Raw genomic sequence first — 23,452 nt, 5'->3', positions numbered from 1 at the left:
AGACAATGTAAAAAGTGATAGGATCCTATCAGGATAACCTGTGTTTTTTCAAATTTTTAAAATGACTTTTTTAGTTACCGTAGAGATTATATATTATTATATTATATATTTTATATTATATTCTATTATGTATTTATTAATATATGAAAAAAAATTGTTTTGTATTAAATACACGGTAGGTTCAATTTTCCAGGCATGTGTAGCTCGATGGAATAGATCAGTTCTGAAACAGTAACAAAAAGAGCAAGATTACTTCTTTAGCCGCTGCGGCTATAACAGCGCTACTTAGGGGAGCAATGGTTCAAATTACGCACAAAATTCCAGGATTAATAATGTTTAGGATATTACCAAACTTTTACTATACGAGGGTGAGGCAAAATTGCATTGCCGAAATTGGAAAGTGAAATTCCAATATGTGTATTGGAGCTTCGAAGAATACGTGCCGTGTAGCATGCAAGTATTGCAATTTCACTTTACAATTCCGGTTATGTAATTTCGACTTACACTCACTTTCGCCCGTCTAGCGGATGAGTGATCCTCTATTTGAAGAAGATAAGAATCGTGTTTTACTAGTCTAGTTAGAACGCACTCGGCTTAGAGCTTGGTGGTACGGGTTCAGTTCTCTGTACCCGCGAATTTCGAACTACCAGAATTTGAAAACTACAATATAATGTACTGAAATGTCAACTCACATCACGGAAATAAATTTCCAATAAATTTAAAAGAAAATCCCAGCAGACATTTTTTAGTGTGCGTGACTATAAATTGGGGCTAATCAGCGCTATTTGACAAAACGCGGCGCAACCTTAATTCTGTATTTAGCACATGATATTGCTTCTTTCAACTTTTATAATCACAGTTTAACAGTTATTGTCCGCAAGCCTCTATATTTTTTGCCTAGATGAAGCAAATATCATATGAGAAAATCAGAATCAAGGGTACGCTTCTAGACCTCAGTTAACGGTAAGTAATACTTGCACAGTCCCTGATTAAATTCACAAGCAGAAAAATGTAATGCATCCTTTCCCCGCTCTTACCCATTTCTCCTTTACCCACGCATAACTTTTTCTGCTGTTTTTCCCATTCACTATCGACAACTATTTTATCTTCAAGTATAAGAGAACAGACCTTTATTCATTTAAATGAGCAACTTATGTGATCTTTATTTTTCTTTTATAATCCTTAAAAACCAAAACTTAAATAAAAAGTAATCATCAAATCAAATTTCGTAGGAAATATTAAGACTTTTTCAAGAAGCAAAGATTAACCTATTGACGAATATTTCATCTCTTATCAAGGCCTGATTTTCTCAAAATAACATTTTCCACGAAATAAAAAAAAACTTTAAAAATATTGAGGATGTTTTTTTTCTTTCTTCATCGAGAAATCTCCCTTCATGAAGAAGGAAATTTATTTTGATGCTTTTAAGGAAGAAAAGTGCTCATAAAATGAGAAATCCGTAGTACTTCTCTGCGATATTTTCAGTTTAGAATAAACATAATCTAGATCGAATTGTAATTAATTGTAAAATTTCTACTTGTTAAGATTAGAGTACTTGCTTAGTGATTGATTACATAGTAAACCACAAGAATAAATTTGATATTTAAATTGGATAAAAACGATGCAGCGCGTTTAGCTGACGAAAGATAAAACTTATCTAACGAAAATACTTATTTGACATATGTGATATGTCAAACGGCTGCGTCTACGTTCACAGAAAAAATTTCCTTCATAAATTTGAAAATCCTCACGGTAATCATTTTTTAAGTCGTCTCAAAATCATTCACCTACACTTACAGAATACATAGGCTGCACTTGGGTTGGTTTACACTTTATACTGAACACTCAACGAAGTTCAGTTCTTTACTTTTGTTGTACAAACCTTTAGTTTCTGTCGATCCTAATAAGGACTTCAAAAATTGTAAACAAACACTATAAAGTATAAACTAACCAAAGTGCACCCTATGTATTCTGTAAGTGCAGGTGAATGAATTTTCGTTTAAAACCATTTAAATAAAGTGAGACGATTTAAAAAAATAATACGGCGAGGATTTTCAAATTTAAGGAGGAATAATTTTCCTCGGATAAATTTTATCTTTCGTCAAATAAACGTGCTGCAGCGTTGTCATCCAATTTAAAGATTAAATTTATTCCTGGGGTTTACTGTGTAGATTTGGTTGTTGGGTATTATTTTCAGCCAACAAGAATAAAGAATTATAAAAAAGTATAGTCTAATTTTATCTCTTTACAACAGATTTGTATACACTATTTTTTCAGTTTTAACCCTTTTTACTGTACTTTTCTGAACATTAGCTTAAAAGCCTGCAACTGCGTGTGTATGGGGGGGGGAGGGGTTTGAGTAGAGTGGGATGTTATACTTGTTTTCGGGATTTTTTGTGCTCTGTTTATATATATATTTTACAGGTGCCCGTTTTAACTTCAAGTTTCCCATGTAAAATGCATGGTGAAAAACCACCTTTTTGAGTTTTTGGAATAATTTGTTAGGGTTTAAAAAAATGTGACGGCAAAGTATGGAGGCCTATTGGGAATTATCCAACGAAGAATTTCATGCATCAGACATGGGTTTGACACTCCTAACACACCCCCACGAGTACCTGAAAACTACCCTTAAAACAAGAAATGTCAATTCTTCATGAAATCGATCTTTTAAGCACTGTATTCTCGAATTTTTTGTACTTAAAATTATTACTTAGAACCAAGTGGAATATTTATTAACATTAGTTCATTAACTTTCAATTTCTTAAACAAATGGAATTTGTTTAAATATTTTTTGTTATAAAAATATTAATATTTCTACAATGGAATTAATATAAACATTGTCTTATTAATTTTATTGTTTTACATTTTTTTAAATAAAAATTATTACTTAAATATAACTGATAAATTAATTATTAATTAGTAATTAATTATTACGGATAAATATTCCACTAGACCCACAGTAATAATTTGTATAAAAAAATTCGAAACGAAATTATTCAAATTCCATTTGCTTAAATAATTGAAAATGAATTAACTAATGTTAGTAAATATTCTGCTAGACCAATAGTGATAATTTTTAGGGAAAAAAGAAGTGTTCGAAAAAATTATTTATACAAATTAAATTTGTTTAAAAAAATAAGAATTAATAAACCAATGTTATTAAATATTCCACTAGACTAATAGCAATAATTTTAAGGTGGGAAGGGGACAAATTTTCGAAAAAAAATTACTTAAAAAAATTTGATTCGTTTAATTAATTAATAATTAATTAACTAATGATAATAAATATTCCACTAGACCAATAGTAATAATTTCAAGTAATAAAAATGAAAATACAGTGCTCAAAAGATCGATTTCATGAAGAATTGTCATTTTTTGTTTTAAGGGTAGTTTTCAGGTAATCGTGGGGGTGTGTTAAGGGTGTCAAATCCATATTTCTGATACATGAAATTCTTCGTTGGATAATTCTAAACAGGCCCCCAGACTTTGATGTCCATTTTTCTAAACCCTAAAAAATTATTCCAAAAACTCAAAAAAGTGGTTTTTCCCCATGCATTTTACATGAGAAACTTCAATTCAAAACCGGCACCCGTTAAAAACGAAAAAAAATTTAATTAGGGAATTTCTTTTTTCGAATTTGGAATGAAATAAGGGGGATTGTTGCCTTCTAAAAAAAACCGTTTTTCAGGCACCCTAATGCCCACCTTTTGTGTCTATTTTCTGCAGAAGAACTTCAGAATCTTCCTCTTAGACGGCGCGACGATAGTTCTTTATGGCGACAGAACGCGTTTTGTTGGTTCCGTCACATACGGGCGATGGATGTGGCAACAGCCACATCGTACTTTACGATGGCCTTTTTCCTGTCTTTGTCATGCAAACCATGAGAGGATGAAAAAGTAACAAAGAAAGAAATAGCGGGAGATAAAGAGAGATTCAAGCCAATCAGCCATACAGCGATTCAAGCATCCCTGCACAGTTTTCGTTCTTTTGGATCTTCTCACCGGTTCTCTTCAGGGCTGTAACTACATGTCGACCTTACTGAAACCGGCTCTGTTTTATCACATGCTTATCACATGACAACCGGATCCGATTTTACATTAAGGAATAATATGGCAAATTCGCGGATGCGCATACTTCAGACGCTTACCAACGAATGAATTCAAAATTTAATACAACAGATCTTCAAATATGTATCGAATAAAGGCCTTTTCATAAAATGTATGGTTTTGACTTATGTTAAATGTATTTATTCAATTAAATTTGTTTTCAAAGTAAAAATTCCTCATTACTAGACTTTTATGCATAGAAAAAATAATATAAGAGTTGTCTATTGACACAAGCAGATTACGTAACCTGTGTAGAAATTCAAATGGGTAACTAGTCTGGTTCCCGACCATTTGACCCCACTTAAATTCGGGGGCTAGTAGGGTCATCTTATTAGCCCTCGACCTGTAGCGTCACGGTAGAGTATTCGGGGGGCTAGTCAGGTGACCCGATTTATCCTAGTCGGGGCCTGAGCGGGCACTATTAGGGATTATATGGTAATACATCCGTGGGGAATATTAACAAAACTCCCCAAAATTTGTGGAACATTCCCTAAAAGTTTGTCAAAATTCTTATTATTTACGGAAATCTCCATAAACATTTTTGAAATATTTTAAAGTCCTAAAATTTACCCAAGATTTAATGGGGATAATATCCTACGCTTAAAAATGCATAAATTTATGTAACTAAAATTCCCCAAAATTTGTAAAATATTAATTTTTAAAAACTCTAGCTGCAACGCAACAATGGAAAACCTTCGCTCAGAACAAACCACCGCGTTGGTCACGGTCGTCTCTGCTCCACATAATTATTTTTTGTTACTTGTGGACTGCTGTCTTAAACGCTCGACGCATCATTTCAGTTGCGCGAGAGGCGGCACGTCGCGCCCTTGCGGATTTTTGTTAAAGCTACCAGTCGAGAACCGCAAGACTAAAATGAATTAAAGTGGTTGCGAAATCTGAACTGTACCGTTCTGAATAGTTTACAACTAGTATATTGCTCTTCACTGATTAATCAAAAACTTTTTCTCTTTCCCATTTTCAACTACCTAAAGGATTATACTTTATTTACATATGGCTAACCTTCCAGATCAATTAAAAATAAGCATCTATACAAATTTAGAGTCTCATGGCTTCCGGCGGACTTTTCGCCTACATCTATATGTATCTTTTCCAATATGGATTATCTTAAAATTCCATACAAAAGGTATTAATAAATGTTCCTAGAAATTCGCAATTTTTTAAAAAACACTACAAAAAATTAAGAGTACGTCTTTTTGTAGATTTTTATCGTTGTTTCTTATAAAAAGTTGACTTTCGTACAAAATTATTGACTTAATAATTATTTATTAAAAATGTTTGAGATAACTTTAACATTAATAAATATTTTCTCCAAAAAACTGTGCAAAATTATTGTTAAATATATTCTTAGTGTTTTAGAATAAAAAAATCATTACGCTTTTTTAGATATTACCTCATTTGATAAGACCGCGCCGAAAACTCAAACATAAGAATAACCCGACCAGAGCCTGAAAATTACCCGCACGGAAATTAGTGAACAAAAAGACCCGACCAGCTCTTGACTAACCACCGACCAGGCCCCAACTGAAATTTTTACAACAAAAAGCCCATTTAGTCCCCGACTATTTACTTTGTCAAAATTAATAACCCGACTAGCCCCTGATTATTGCCCGACTTGTAATAGGGCCAAATGGGGTTATTTGCACACGGGAACTCATTAACGAAACAAAAACAAAATAAAGAATTGTATTGTTATTTGAAACAGCTTAACATCTAGTCACTAGTTGAATCATTATTTTAAATAATCGCTGATGAACCAGCGATTTTCCATTTTTGATTGGGTCAAATTTATTCCGTCAGCGTGTCGGACCATCTCAAAGCCAAACCCAAGTATCCAGGAGTCTCGCAACTTTTAAGCGAAAGTACACAATAACCAAATTCCTCGTAATTGATTACTCAATACTTAATTTTGTTTCAGAATTTTATTTTTATTTTCAAAATCTAATTCTTATAAAGTTCGATTTTTTCAAATAAACATGATATCGGATACATCGTTTTCGTGTACACATCATGCTATACCCTGAAGGGCAGTCCTATCCAAGTCGGGCAGTTCTTAATTGAAATGGGTAGTTCTAAAAGTCAAAATGGACAGTTCTAAAATTTTGCGTCTATTCACGTTAGAAAATTATACATAAAATAAAAAATTTGAAGAAAATTTATATTATTGCTAGTAATAAATCACATCTAAATAGATCTAAAAATACTAAAACTAAACGATATTTCACAAAAACTAATATTTTTAAAGCTTTTCCAAAATTTCTAAAATTAACGATTAGTGATATTAATCTTCCTATAAGAAAATACATTATTGACAGAAAAGTGTTTAAGAAAAAATGATAAGAAAAGTATTCAGTACAAAAAATTTAAGAAGCAAAAACCTTTGTTCAGGCATTTGCTTACTGGCAGGTCGGGCAATTCTAAATTTTGCTTAGGGTATACCCTGGTACAGCAATACAGCAGTTCTCGCCTGTACGATTACAGAATATCATTAATAAGTACTTTTGGTTAATATAGTTAAATTTCCGACCTTGTGCTTAAGAAATTGCATCATTGATTTTTTAATTGAAAACTGAAAGGCAAACTTTTATAGCATGCGTTGACGCAAAGCCATTAAACTTCCTGTCTTAAATTAACCTATAAAGTCCATGTTCAGAAAATAAAGAAGTTGACTTTCAACCAACTTTGTCATTTGAAGTCATGTTATACTCATCAGTTGAATTTATACTGGCGAATGATCCTTTTGGTAACATATGAAAGTAAACCGCCTTTTTTACTGAAATGCAGATTATTTTCTTTCTGTGTTCCAGGCCTATGCTCACATTATCAAAATGTACATTTTCCAAAATCGTTATCAAGGAGATTTTTGATGATCACATGATGTCTTCACTTCGAATCGGATTTTTTAATTTAAACAAAAAGTTGTGTAAGACAGTTAAATTTTTTCTACATGACAGCCTCCTTATGTCGTTTATCCTTTCTAACAATTACAGGCCATAAATTCATTACTATAAAATTATGTGGTATGAACTCGTGTGAACGTAATTAATTATTTAATAAATAAATTGTATGTTGACGTCCTTCTAATTGAAATCATTAGGCCGTGATATACGTATTCCAATTTGGTAAAGTAAGAAGGTATTCTCACGCAAGAAGAAAGAGGTATATTTTTATTGCTTAAGCCATCCCTGATAATCATTTGTCCTTTTTTCCCATTGCGGACTTTTGTCATCTGATATTGTCGATCGTCGTCGCACTTATGGCAGCGTGTTGAAAAGCCTTCTTTCTCATGGCCTGATGCCAGTTACTGTCTCTTTTGCACTGACGAGCCAATGATCTTCCAACCTCGTCTTCTTATAAAGCGTATCTCTGTCCTTGTTCATCTACAAGGCGAGATCTTGTCCTCCCTCCTATTCTTTTTCTGTATTACTTATCAACTTTTGCAGCCTCCTCTTCTGATTTTCATTTCTTTTGAATTTTTTCTCATTTTTTTGTAAACAAGAAGTGTTTTTGAAGTACCTAACAGTAAACTTTGCGCGCACTTCACTGTAGCTAAATAAATTCATACGGTACTTCAGATTACACTTGACTCTGTGTTAGTGAAAAGGATTGATAAAATTTAAATATTATTTCTTTTTCTGTAAAAGTAGCTAATGTGAAAAAATGTTATAGATAACATGGTCTTACTTTCTGCAATAAAGAAATTTCTGTCTCAATTTTTGCATTTCCTAAATATTTCAAATATACCCCAGTCCGTGGAATGGTAAGATGCTCTCATTAAAATCTTTGCAACTAAATTAGACGTTGTGGGAATTCACTGTAGATTGAATATTATTTAACAATTTTACAAAACAGCAATGGAGCACCCAAACATCAAACTGTGTGATTAATTAAAAGTTTGAAACAGTTTTTAAGTTTACCCTTATCTTTAGGGTAAAATTTACTTTTAATTTAAAATTCGAATATTTCATATGACATCCCCCTTTGTGTACAAACGTGGACTGTGAGGTCGACCCTCCCTTTCCTTTGGCTCCTTTTTCAACGTGGAATTATTTCATATTTGATGAAAACAGGGATATTATTGGTATATAATAGCAAGTAAACTAAAGGGTACCGTGACTTGGCTGAAAATTCGATTTTTCTTGAAAAACATAAGCTTAATGAAATAAGGTCTAAGGTCCAAACAAAAAGTCGTTAAAATATTTTTAGTTTTTCATGATTTCGGAAAAAGAAGATCGCAGATTCAGGTGAGCGCGTGACCACGAGGACTTTGACCAAAAACCTCACGGTTCCCCTCATTAACATTCGTGGACTGTTGTGAAACCCCCTGCCCCCCTCCCCCCAATAACCCTAATAGTTTATGGACTCCCCTATGCTAAAAATATAAATACATTTCTTAGAACTGCTTTCTGAATTATGGTGGGATTAGGATAGACTCTATAAAAGTGTATCATTGGAAGATTGAATTTAAAATTTCACTGTATAAATGATTATTTCAAGGCTTGTTTCAGGTATCACAATAACACTCAGAAAAAACAATGACGAGTGGTACTGAAATAAGACCACTGGTGGGATCCATCGACATATAGAAATGGACTGATAACGCTGTGAGGAGCTCGGAAATACTTTTTTGAGAAAGGGAGAAAGAGAAAGAGAGAAAAAAACATTTAAGAGGTACAGATATCTCTTTTTAGATTAGGGTTCTCCAAAGGTAGATGCTGTATCTACTAGCGATCCCAGGCAATAGGTCGGATCCACTTAGTTTTGACCCATAACTGTCAAAACTCTTTACCTTATTTTTTGCCGCTGAGAGCCCTTAAACTCGAGACCCTTATTTCTATTTGAAACTTGACGCTAAAATTGAGCATTATGAAATGAAATGATGAATGTTGAGTTTTCCTTACTTTAATATTGTTAAATAAAAAATTCAATGCAATTGTAATTTTTTATACTCACAATTTAAATTCCCTAAAAATTGTTTCCTTTATGAATAATTCAAAATTTAATTTTCAAATTAAATTAAAAAGTAGCCAGAAAGTCACGCGTTCTTGAGTTTCTATTACCTGATGTTAAAAAAATTATTATTAGAGGAGAGTACTCGAATATGAGATATTCTCGTAATATAAGAAAACGGGGTATCAGCTAAACTAGGAGGCCCACTCTGTTGGTTCTATCACTAACTTGTAGCGCTTGAAGAAAGAGTAATGCCGTGGTATACTCTATTTTTCATTGGGCTTCTAAAGATTATAGGCGAACTTTTTATGAAATCGATGGTGGTCGAGTTCTTGGAAGGGAATTCTTTAAACCCTATTTATTATTCATTAAATATGTATTCAGCAGTAAAGTTTGTCTGGAGTGATGGGGATGGAATAACTAAATAGGAAAATATCGATAGTGTTGAAGATTTTCATTGTACAGGTCAGGCATAGTAAGTGCATAGTTGCACGGTGTGGTTCTCATAATATGAGATACCTGTGGTTTTTATAACACTGTGGCTGCGTGGGGGAAATTGGTTACAAAAATATTTGTGACTGCTGAAAAAACTAAATATATCTAAATAACAGTAAATTTATACATCGGAAACATAGAATTAAGTTTTTCATTGAAAATAATACTTTATTTTGCATTTTATTAGCAATTTCCTGGAGTATTTTATATTATGAGAATAGTTTGACGGGTTTGGAAAAAGCACTTTTTTACATTTTTTGTATTTTCAGCATAAAAAAAATTTGTGGTAAAATTTTTTATTTAAGCTTCTTATGACAAACTAAATTTCCTTTAAAATGACCTATATTACTTTTAAATTCATTACATAGAATTCCGACAATCACGCCAAACAGAGTTGGTATCTCATATTTGAGTATTCTCCTCTACACCATTAAGCCATTTCCCTTTCATGGTAGGCGTGACTCACTCGGTGGGGGAATGAGTAATGTGGGGAAGGGATAGAAAATTTTCAGATTGATCCAGAATTCTCGTGTTATTTATGTAAATAGCACGTTCGTTCCGCAACACTGCTCCGACTCAGGTTTCTGATCAATCTCTCTAGCAATCACCCCAAGTGAAGATCCTCACAAAGTCGTTATGTAAGGTTCCCCACATGGGTCCATTAGTGGCTAAGGTCTTATGTTTCAGGAGTCATTCACTCTACTGATACTCTTTTTATTAACTATTTGCTACCAAACTTTCCTGTCCTGGCAAACTTCTCTAGCTTCTTTTATGTCCATGAATTTTTTCATCCAGGCTCTGGTGTTTCTGCGACTTCTTATGTCACTTCTAACTAGGGTCTCATTCACACATTCTAACCATTCTTTCCGCGTTCTACCTCTGGGCACGCTGCCATTTACTTTACCTTGATACACTTGTTTCGTTAGTCGTTCATTTGGCATTCTCTCAATAAGCCCGAACTATCTTAACCGATTTTTTTCTCACGTGTCTACTAGCATTTCTTCTGCACCACATTCTTTTAAAATTATCTCGTTACTTACTTTGTCCATTAGGGATTTCCCGCTTATTATGGGCATTAATCTCATGTCAATTTCGTTAATTTTACTCTTACATTTTTCTTGATAAGTCCATCTCTCGCTACCGTATAGTACAGTCGGTACAAATATAGAATTATGTATTGCCATTTTAGCTTTATTTGATATATTTTTACTTCTGATAAGGGGACCTGCTCTACCAATAACTTTCTTACCTTCGTTTATGCGTCTATCTAATTCCTCATCTATCTTCCCGTCCCTAGTAAATAAGCTACCAAGGTATACGAACTTATCAGCTTGTTCAATTCTCTCATCATTTAATAAAATATTGCATAGTGTTTTCTCACTCTTTCCTTCGAACACCATACTTTTTGTTTTAATTGCGTTAATTTTGACGCACACTATCTTCTTGTTTGTATTTAGTTTATTCAAAATTCTTTGTAAGTCTTCGATAGACTCTGCCGTAACAACCTCATCATCTGCGAACGCTAACACACGTACCCTTACTGTTTCGAGATCCACACCCTCTTCGTCGAAAAGAGCCATTGCTTAACACTTGTCCATAAATAATATAAATAACCATCAAGACATAACGCATCCTTCCCTAACTCCTTGAATAATATCGAAACAGTCACTCAATTTCCCATTCACCCTTACATTCACTGTGCTACCCGTACATATTGGTTTTATAGCTTGTAGGAGCCATTCATTGACTTCATACTCTTTCAGGACTTCCTAAAGTTTACTTCTATCTACCTTGCCAAAAGCATTTTCCAGGTCAACAAATGCACAGAAAACTTTTTTTCCTACTCTAAAACTTTTTTCTGTAATTTGCCGTAAGCTAAATATTTGATCCGTGCATGACCTTCCTGGCAAAAACCCACTTTAAACTTCCCAAATCTTTGCTTCTGTTATTTTTATTACCCTACGAATAAGTATTTTTGAGTAAATTTTATTTACGGTACTTAATAAGCTGATCCCTCTGTAATTATTGCAGTCGCCTTTATCTTCCTTTCTTTTGTATATTGGTACGATAATCGCTTTTTTTATCAGTTTTAAAATCCATAATAACAAATTCTTCAATACTAAAAGCTAAAAAAATTGTTAAATGGATCCATTTCTTAAGTTTTTAATTTCTTCTTTTTCGAACTTTTATTCTGAAATAATTTTATTTACAGATTCTCGATTTAAAAAAAAAACTTTTAAATTTTGAACGCCTTGAATTTATTTTTGACCACTTATTTTTATTACTATTAATATTTTTTTAAATTATTTAGTATTATTAATGTCCAAAACATTTATTTGTAAACAATTATCGGCAATTGCTTAGTTTAAATACATTATATAAAATACTTTGTTTTTCAAGCTCTGTCCAGTTATACCAGACAAAATGTTTCTCTGAACCCTTCCAACTGGGATTTTCTTTACAGGGGTCATAAATTTTCTCTCAGTTTCCCGCCAAAAAAATTGCTAGATCTCGCAAAAGGCTGAGCGATCCTGGATCACGCTGCACCTGTGGATTGTGGAAACCCCTGTTCTAGATAAAGCTGATTATCCAAGAGAATTTTCGATGGGTGGATCTTGTTGAAGCGCAGCACCGTGCATAGGACAGTCCTGGAATAGAAAAAGGCAGCTCTACCTCTCAAATGTTTTCACTCTATCTAAACTCTATTTCCGTTCTCCCCAGTATTATCAGTCCAATTATATATGTCGATGGCGGGATCCCAGAATCGTTTGTTTTGCATTGACGAAGCGTTTCGATGAGCTCGAGGAAAGATCAGGGGAAAAGGTCTTATTCGTAGCAGCCTTATTGATAGTTTCTAATGTATTTACCCTCGATTGCTAGACTCACCACGTAGACGATATATACATCAGCGCGAAGTCCAGCCGGTCTAGGCGCTACAGTAGCGAGTCCAGCGCTCGAGCGCAAATACTCAAATCTCGATATCTTGGAAACTAAGGCCCTTTGGATCGAAAGAAAAAATACGCATCTAATGGATTTTTAGATATTTACAAAATGTGAAGCCCCAGTCAAATCGGCGATGCACATCTCGTGCCCTCTCCTTGTAAGATTGAAATTTCGGACTATTTCATTACACTTTCATGGTGATTAAAATCCATCAGGGTCAGGTTGTAATTGAAAATCAGCCCCTAAGTAGATAAAAAATAGCTTGAAGATTTTAAAACAACTCAATCTATTAAGTGTAATGGCCCAAGACACTGAATATTATACGGGCCCATCTGGATTTTTCCAGATTTCCAAAAAACCAACTCGCCCTGAAGTTCACGATATATTCGGTTCGTTATATAAATATTGATAACTAAATTAGTAATTTAAGAAACGAAACGTCATATTTGTACAAATAAATATTTTCTTAATTAGTAAACATTTTTCTTGCTACGTGCATGAATCACCCTTGATTGATTACATGGCATAAGTCTACGAGATTTTATGTGTAGGAAATAAATAAATAATAAAAGAAAATATAAAAAAAGACGATGTTATGACCTCTAGAGATAAGAGAAGAGGGAGATAGACAGGGAAAGCAATAGAGAGAAAACAACTCGTTTCCTACAGCGAAGCGGAGCTTACATGAACGTTCAAGCCAAGTACGCTCACGTGAGTTGAGTGTGTCGTCTCACTCGGTATGCAGTCTAGAGATACAAAACTTTTATTTTTCTCTATCCCTAGCCCACGTTCCTGATAGCCTCTCTCTTTGTCCGGCGCGTGGATTTTCATTCTGTCTCTCTTGGGCATCTTATAAATTGCAAGGTGTTTCAATGGACCTGTCCTTCTTATTCTATCTTCGTCTGTCCCGACAAAACATTTATCTATCTATTTTCAAGCACACGCGTTCTCTCATGTACCTATCTTGAAACTTTTTGTTTCTCTTTTGGGTCCGCGCTACCCATAAAACAAAGCGATAACTATTGTCAAGTAAATTTTATTTTTAGGATCCAGATTTCAATTTTTAAGAGACTTAATATCATGGAGAATATAAAAGAATAATTAATATTTGTGTACTTGAATAAATATAACTAGAGCAAAATCAGTAATTGGAGCGTGCGGCAAACTCCCATCAACGTACTTATATGGCTCACTTCATCACGCGTCTCATCCTCCTCCCCATGTCCACCTTTATCAACTTCTCTTTTACGTTCCCATTTCCTTGTACCCACTTTTCCCTATTATACATGACCCTGTTCTCTTCACCCGCGTGTCTCACTCCCGATACTACTCACCTTCCCATAAACACTATCGCACCTCTCATTTTCTCTCTCTCTCTCTTGCACCATCATCCTATCCTCATTTCCCTTTAATCGTATTGTACCATCCTTGTATCCCATCAGTAACAGCTCCATCTTTCATTCTTCATTCACCCTCGGCGTCCCATCTCTTTTTATTTCTTTGTGGAATAAGAATGGCCCTGTGGGATAGATGGACCCCGCGATATAGGTTGGATACCGAGGGATAGTGGCGTCCTGTAGGATAGGAAAACCCGTAGGATCTGGTGGGTTTGGTCATCTGAGATACGGATGGTCCTGAGGAAGACGTGGGGTCCCGAGGGATAAGAACGTCTTGTAGGATAGGAGCGAGGAAAAGGTTAATATTTCTATATTAAACAAATTTGTTTCCAAATTTCTTGTTTATATTACGTGTAATAATTTATTTTTTTATAAAAGATAAAGTGAAAAAGCCTTACAAAATATTTCTGTAAAATTATTACCCACAGTTACTTGTACAGAAATATTTCGCAAGTTCTCATTGCGTAATTAAACTTTTAGATAAATCTTGTTTGAGGTAGTCTCGAGAAAGAGATGGGTTCCCGAAATACTCGGGCGTATTCTAGGTTTTCTAGGATTAGAATGTCGTAGAATAGAGCATAGGATAGGCGATAGGCTATATCGTGGGATAGGGGAGTCACAAAGGAGAAGACGGTCCCTTCGGGTAAAGTTGGGCCCTTGTGGTGTAAGCGCGTATCGAGGGAAAGTTTGAATTTCATGGGATAGGCGAGGTCACGTGGAATAGATTAGCTCCCACGAGACAGGGAAATACCAAGATAGAGGTGATGTCTTGCATGCTAGCTGGGGTTTCTACGGGTCCCTTGTAGAAATGGCGACTCAGTTTTGGTAGGGTGCTAGTTATTTTGCCCTAACTTCATTGGGGCGCTGAACGGGAAATCTGGAAAGGACCCGACAAGAACGTCACGCTTTGTAGAAAAAGCACTAGCCTAGACTCTTTGACCAGATTCGAGCTAGGGTGCCTTTCTATTGCCCAACTAAACAGTAAGTTTCTTTCTAGATCCTTGCTCTATTTCCCTATTCATTCTTAATTTGACTATAGCTTATGTGGTGACGTGTTATGGTTTACGAGATTTCGTAATAATTACAATGAAAGTACTTCCTGGGTAGAAATTAAAACTTTTGTCTCGACAGGCCCTGTCTCTGAACAATTCTGAAGTGTGATGCTATGGTTGCAATAGTAGAAAAGTTTAACTACCACATTACCATAATCTATTACCAGAAATTTTTTATTCGCAGAAGGAAAATATTACTCCAAATGTAAAATACATTTTCTTTGCAAAAGTTAAATCTAAACATTTTACACCTTTCTGTAGCCTCTGACAAACACTCCTCCGTTTTCTTGTACTTTTATTGAGATTAAATTCTTAACTATACTTCGCACGTTATTCTAAAACTGAATTAATTATTAAATTTGACTAGAGAAAGACTTATTACTTATAACTAAAGAGACACGCAGTTTATTAAATTATCCGCAAGCACCAAAAATCGAACGCGCGCACCGCACGCTTATCAGTCGAACGCCTAATCCTCATAGCTACGATGCCACGCTGAGTACGATATCATAAATACTTGACGGCATTCATCCGATACTTTCGAACTTAGAATGAAGAGGTCTATCAAGCCAACACCTCCACAAACGAAATTCCCAAATTTCTTTGTGTCAGAATTTTGTGCTTTTTTGGGGTTGTATTGACAATTTTTGAGCTCTGCTACTTTTTGAGAAAATTCCAGTTTTTAATGGAGGTGCTGACATAATTCAAGCCAGCACTTCCACTATATACAAATTGTAAGCAAAAAATCAAACACGTCAGAATTTTGGGCTTTTTTTAGGCTCTTGAACGCAATGACAACCGATTTCCAAAAACAACCCCTACTAAAAATAAAACTACCCCCTATGTAATAACTCAAATTCGGAAAAAACAAAGAACACTAGAAATCTTTTTTATGACTGAATAAATTCGGTTAAATTTAATTTTACCGGAGCTAAAAAATTTATCTTTAAAAAGTTGATTGTTTTCGAAATTCTGGTTAAAATAAGCCCAGGGTGAAGCCAATTTGTCTAGTTTTTATCCTTGATGGATAAAATCAACCCCTCTCTACCACGTATATATGACATTGTAAAAAAAAATCTTTCAGCGAATTTTCTTGCGTCAATCGACTCTCTGATTTTTGGGCTTCTCGAAAATGCCACGTATATATGAGTTTGTCAAAAAATAATCTTTGTGAGAATTTTCCAGGGTCATTAGATTCTATAATTGTTGGGCTTCTTAAAAATATCCATTCCAATTTTTGGTCCCCAACACTTAACGTTAAAAAACAGTCTCTTGTTAACAATCAAACATAATTTTCTCCAAACCAATCTTTTTCGGAATATTATAGTGTTACTAGAGTCTCTGATATTTTTCGAATTTTACGGTTCAAATGGAGTCTGATTTTTGGGCTATTCAAAAGTGCTAACATTTTTTGGAAATGGGGGTAGTTTTTTTCGTGCACTCAGGAGCCCAAAATAAGCCCAAAATTCTAGTGTTCTTTGTTTTTTCCGAATTTGAGTTGTTACATAAGGAGTAGTTTTATTTTTAGTAGAGGTGGTTTTTGGAAATCGGTTGTTGGTATGTTCAAGAGCCGAAAAAAATCCCAAAATTCGGACGTGTTTGATTTTTTCTTGCTTTTAATTTTTATATAGTGGAAGTGCTGGCTTGATTCAAGTCAGTACCTCCACTCAAAATTTAAATTTTCACAAAAAGTAGCGGAGCCCGGAAATCGGCAATGCAGCTAAAAAAAAGCCGAAAAAGCCCAAAATTCTGACACAAAGAAATTTGGGAATTTCATTTGTGGAGGTGCTAACTTGATGGACCTGGAAAAAGGTTTTTGAAACTCGATCTGTTAAATATGATTTTTAAACGCACTTAGATGAATTGAAATTAAATCAATATTTAAGAAAAATTCTTTTCAAATTTTTAAGGCACCAAATATTTTATATTTTATTAGAAAAAATGAAAAGTTTAAAAGTTTAAGTCGGTAATTTTTTTTATTTTTCATTTTTTTAATTTAAGTATAATTAAGCATAATGACGTTAAATTACTTTTTTGCACTAACAGCCATATTACCCGTTTTACCTGTCGAGGGCTTTACAAGGTCCCCTCGAAAAAATAATTAATTGATAGAAATAGTTTTTAATATATATATTTATGAAAAAAAGCCTTTTATCTAGTTTGATTAAAACATATAGTGCTGAAAAGTGAGTGTCAAGTAGCACACGACAATAACCTGTCGAGGGCTAGCCGAGGGAAAGCCTAGATTCTTTTAGCTAGAAAATCTGACTGCGGCTGCACGTAAAAGCCAATATTTAGTTTAGGCGTAAAGAGGCCATTTCTACCCGGATTCTGCGATTAAGAAAATATTAAATTGAAAATAAGTTGTTTACAATGTGTAAACGAACAACAAGAAACGCTCAATTAGTATGCAAAAATATATTGTTTATTATTTTTGAATCTTATGGCAGAACTTTGATTGCAACACTGTCTATACATTATTTTTATACAGTGTAACTAAACTTTTATATACTTCGACACTTCTATTTTCTTCTGCATATCTCACTTTTTGTACATTTATTATCTTTAGGATAAATTACTTTCACGAGTGTCATTCTCAACATTTATAACCTCACTTTTGCCTTCTGCATTGTCACTTTCGTAAACTATTGTCGATTTCTCAGTGCGTTTTTTTTCATTGGTTAAATTTGCTCCTGATTTGGTTTAACGCCCTTTTTCTTTTTATGATTCAGTAAATAATAATAAAATAACCAATAATAAAAGACAGATAGTCATCAACCTCACAAGCCATCAAACTTTTGGATCATATAAGGCTATCAAACATTGTCTGCATTGGCATGGACACAGTACTGCTTGTTAACCCGCCTGGGTTTGAATTTACTGTATAGATAAAGACTCCTATGATTATAATTGATTCCAAATTCCATCTTTATAGATATTGAAAAATTTAGGGCAATACCTTTCGTATTTGAGTAGTGCCTATCTAAATTCTAAGTTAGGGCCTTTCTAAACTTCCCTGTAATTGTCTAGAAAACAAACCGAGGTAACCCTACCAACCCCTGACAAGAGCCTGCATAACATTTTCTTGTCAAGTTACCCTTTATAATACCCGACCACTTCCCTGTTTAAAGCAGGGAATATTATAGCATTTTCTACACAGGGTGGGTGGTATCCCGTAGAATAGGAGTGTCTTGTGGGTTAGTACATCTCGCGGGATAGGGTTTCCGGAGGCATAGATATAGGGTCGCGATTGAACGATTTGGACCCGTGAAATAAGGATTTTGGTGAGGAATAGATAGGGTTCCGTGGGATCAAGGGTTATCATGGGATAGATTGGGTCTTGTGTGTTGGAAAATGCACAAGAATAGTTCACTATGTTAGAATGTGTTGCTAATAAATCTCTACGATTAATTTATATGAATCTAAAGAGTGAAACAAAAAATAACTGTAACTAGAACTAACTATAAATTGTATACGGAGAGTACAATAAACAAATGATGAACGAAGAATCAGGGACGAGAGTAAAGAGCCTTTTTACTTTTAAGTGTAAATTATTCTTAACTGCTCTGGTTTTTTAGTATTTCCTTAGCTCTCATTTAGTATAGACGTCGAAATAAAAAGAAATAATTGCTCTGATTAAATTCTGTGTTTTATTTTATTTATCTGAAAGCCATAATCTAAAACCGTGGATTAGGAGAGTCCCAAGAGAGAGGTGGAGTACCGTGGAATAAAAGGATTTTGAGGAATAGGGGGCTCCAACGGGATAGGACCCTTCCGTGAGATATGAGGGGTTCGACGAATAGGGGTTTCCGAGAGAAAAAATACGATGGTCGGTCGGACACCCATCCCAAAGGTTTTAGCAAAAGACGGCGAAACCGTAGAAACGTACTGGAACGACAATAATAGTACGTTGCCTACTGTCCACGCAGTTTTATCATCCTGAATTTGTTGTTTTATCGCTGCTTCAGTCAGTAACAACGTATCATCACGCAAATAGCGTACCTACGTTAAAAAATACTTATAATGGAGAGGATATCAGAGTTGGTAGGAGCCCGGACAATTCATACAATTGTAATTGTTTTAAATACATCTAATGCTTAAAAGAAAATAGGGAATTCCCAAGAACACGATACTATCCAGGAGACTATCCCTAGTTCTAATACGTGATCTATAACCCACTCAAAATTGATTTGAAACATAAAAACTTTGTTTTTCCTGCGCACAATTTAAAAAAATGTATTTGTTTATAGTAGTTAAAAGCTTACTTACTTACACTGTTAAATTTTTTTGGAATTTTATCACACTTTTATTATATGATGTGGGGTCCATACAAAAATTCACAAAGGAAAGCTTTTTTAATTTTGACCGTAGAAGTTATTAAAGCCCTAAATTGTTAATGTAACTTTCGTGAGAAAAAATTCTGTTTACTTCTCAAAACTTAAACTGCTCTTGTTAAAATAAGTACATCTCGCTGGGTTTTAAGATTTACAATAAAATTTCTCGTCTCAAGACAAGTCCACCCAGACATGTCTTCAAAAGCCGTCGTAAGCCTTAGTCATAAACTCAAGACTTACGTTTTGAACTACAAGTCTCGCCCCTGGCCGCCAGCGAGATATAGCCGTCCTGGAGACGAACTCAAGACGTGCCAAGTTGAATTCAAGACGAAATATTTTTACCCGGAAGTTCCAAGTTTACAGTCGGAAATTTTTTTTTATATATAACATCTGAAATATTGGTTTGAAATTAATTTTTCTGTAGAATTAAGAGAATATTTCTTAAGAATTATTTAATCACTAAGATTTATTCGGAAAGTTATTCAATACAACTTTTTAATGGTCCTAAAGTCTTTAGAGGATATCTTTTGTTTTTCCACTTTCGTTGGTTTCTCACAGTCGTAAAAGACAATAAGACACTGCCATGTTTCAGTGTGTTTCATACTTCGTTTATAAGAATATTCAATTCTATGATTTAATTAAAAGATTTAAATATTGATATTTTTATTATAATATCCGACTGAAGAACTCTTGTTTCAAGATAAAAAAAGCTTTATAAATTCATCAATTTGTACCGCGTGTTCCGCCTATGGAATGCTGTAAACCTAAAATTAAACTTCCTTCGCTCTCACTTGTTCGATCTTGACCATCGACATGGCAGGTGTGACATAACCGGTACTTATCGTGGTATTGGCGAGCGTACGAGTAAAGGTTTCGGATCGTCGACCGATAAACAAGGAACGATGGAGATACCGACATACAGTGTTTTACGCACCCACACACGTGTGTGTGGCGTAATCGCGAATCGTGACCGAGTAAAGAAGGAGTTAAACGGTATATGGCGGCAGTTGTGCCGTGTACTTGGCAAGGCCACGGGGATTATCCGGGAGTTAGTGCGGCTCTACATCTATGTGTGTGTTTTTGTATAGACTGTGTGATGCATGATCGCAAACGTCGGTCAACGAACGTAGGACGGAGCAAACGAATGTAACAACCTATCTATGTATTGTATGTGCGAATGAATGAACTGAATCGTTCTACGCATCTACCCATGCAAATTTATACACACACTTGAACACAACAATGTATGGCCCTTATGAATTGGAGGTGGCGCACATTATCCATACGGTTTCGTTTCAACGGGATATATGACACCCATGTGTGCATGCACCACCCTCGGCTTGGGAGCACAACGATCGGATTTTATCATCGCTTGAAATCTAGATCCCCGAGCCGTGGCTGCTGAGTCTGCCTGGCGCCAACTCATCGCATACTCACGTATTTCTTTTCCGATGATGCATGCATTAAAAAGAAGAACGGTAGTTCGAACACCAGATTGTTGCTTCGATCAGAAAAGATTGTGAAAGACATGGGTATATGCAAGTGATCAGGTGCCAACACAGGGCCGTAGCTTCAGTGTTTGCCTGAAATACTTAGCTTCTTCCTATTTTCTATGAAGAATACTTTATTTTAAAGGTGCTGTTGTAACATGTACCTTATATAATATGGAATGATTGATTTAATGTTGGTAAACTTTGATTCGGTAAACCATTCAAAATGGTAAAATTAATCAAGCCTTTTTATTCTTAAAGCGGATAGAAACACTGCAACGCTTTATTCATAGATGATCAAATTTATCCGCCACCAGATAAATTTGACAGCTTTTTGAAACAATTGACAGCTATTATTATTGGAAGGCGGATAAAAATATCTTTTAATTAACCTGCTCTTCATCCTTCCACTAGACCCCGTCCTCACCACTTTCCGCACCCCCCTTCCGCAATTCACTCACCACTCTGCCTCCCCTAATCATCACCCGTTCTTCATCACACTTTTCTCTCCACTTTCATATTTCCCCTCCCCTCTCACTTAATTCACCTTGCTCTCACCCCTCCTTATCGTTTAATAACAACCCATAGCTTTGCTGTCTTCGCATCAAAGTAATTTTATCGAGATATGAAAATAAATAAATATAAAAGACAAAAAACTTATTTCTACCGTTGTAACCAACGATATAACTTAATACTGAAAGGTTGAACAATTAACTGTACTTGCGACGTAAAAAATATTATGAAACTTGTTGTGATATGATATTTTAGCATAAATTTCCCTATTATAATTCTAAACTGTTTACGCACCAGAATTTATTCTCAGATATTTCTGGAATTTATAAAAAGAAACAAGCTCAAAGTGGTAAGTTGCCATGCATTTCGAATTTCAAGAAAGATTTTTTATCGTTACCTGCATTTTCATTTTTACCGTTCTCCGCTTCAAAAATTACGCTGAATGAATTCTAAACAAAATTTTGTATGTTATCCTATCCCGTGTAGAAATTTCCAGATCTTTTCCCGATTACCGATTGGGCCCGGATCGGGCTAACATAATTTGGTCCGGGTTGGGCTAATTTGCACGGCCCGGAGTCCTGCCAGACTGGGTTGGCCAGGTTTCCTATTTAATTTAAGTATTATTTAAAAATGCCAAAAGTGAAAAGCACTACACTGCTGGGTAATATTTAAAATTATAAAAAGTTGATAAATTATTATCTTAAATAAGTAGATCTTAAATCGTAGATGTTAAATAAGTAGAGATTCTAAAGCTTATTGTTTTTGTATACTAATTAACATATACGTTTACTCATTTTTACAATATTTTATTATGTGAAACTTAATCCAGAATTAATACGTACTTTTAATTCACAAGAAAGAATAGTGTAATTAAGATATATAAGCACCGGCCTGAACATATCTTAAGAAAGTCTTGAATCTGGGGTTTTTCCATTCTAAATTTCTGACCTGAACCCTCGAACTCAGTTCTTGAGCTGAAACCAAGTGCAGTATTTAAATAGCCACTGGGTTCCAGTGCAACATAATATCAAAAAGATTAGAGCTAGTATTATTATTGTTTAATATTCAAATGAGGTTTAAAGAAAAAATAATTACATAACTTGTTCTAAAAATTAAATTATAACTTTTTAAGAAATTCCCTGTTCGAAAATTAAAATTGTAATCCTTTAAGAAATTCCCTCTTCCAAAGTTAAACTTATTTCTATTTAAGGATATATTTGTTCAAATTTAACTGTTTTATTAAAAATTAGCTTTTTTTGCATAAAATCAATCTTTTCGGTTCAAATTAGTTTTTTGTTTAGATATTTTTTTGTTCGAACATTAATCTTCTTCAGTTTTAAATTCAACTATTTGTTCATGGGGGAGAAGTGCTTTCCCGCCTACGAACGTTTTTGCTGACGCGAAAGACTTGGATGATAAACGAAAGGGTACACTTCAGTAAAGTTAAGAGTGGACGTAAGTACAAAGCGTTCAGCCTATTTATTTATGTGTATTAATTATTTAAGTTAAAAATAGCCCATAATTTAGAACATGGCTTTGAATCGGAAATTGATCGGGACTAGGTCGAGGACCGACCGGGCATCCCGACTGGTCTGTCAGATTCGACCCCGATTGGGGCGAGCATTTCATGGGGGACCTAGCCACACTCAGATTTCCCAATCTGGTCCCGCTTTGTCCCGATCTGTCCCCAACCGGGGCCACGGAAAAATTTCTTTACGGAATACTTTACTTGGAGATTAACCTAGAAATGAGTTTAAAATTATAATACTGATCATTTATGATTAAATCAAATATTTATTGTAATATGAAAATATTTCAATTAACAAAGAGTTCTTCTCACTTCAAATAAATTTATTTGTAAATAGAGCCAAATAGGTCGCCAAGCCACAAATTTTGGTCATAGATTTAGTGTATTCAAAAGTAAAAATTGACTTTTTAAAATCATTAATTGTTATTGTGCATATTAACTTTTCTAGGTTCACCAAGGCTCGATTGAAAATCTTTCTTACGATTGTATCGAAACGATCGAGTTTGTGGTGTGAATAAGATAGATGAGGCCGTGTTGGAAAAGTAAATAATGGTAAATGACTTAATCGAAGAACTGTCAGGTGATACTCGCATCCACTTTTTTTCGCATTCCCTCTTAACGCCATA

Source organism: Belonocnema kinseyi, chromosome 5 (assembly GCF_010883055.1).
Source record: "Belonocnema kinseyi isolate 2016_QV_RU_SX_M_011 chromosome 5, B_treatae_v1, whole genome shotgun sequence".
Lineage (NCBI taxonomy): Eukaryota > Metazoa > Arthropoda > Insecta > Hymenoptera > Cynipidae > Belonocnema > Belonocnema kinseyi.
Note: the sequence above shows the minus strand (reverse complement) of the source record.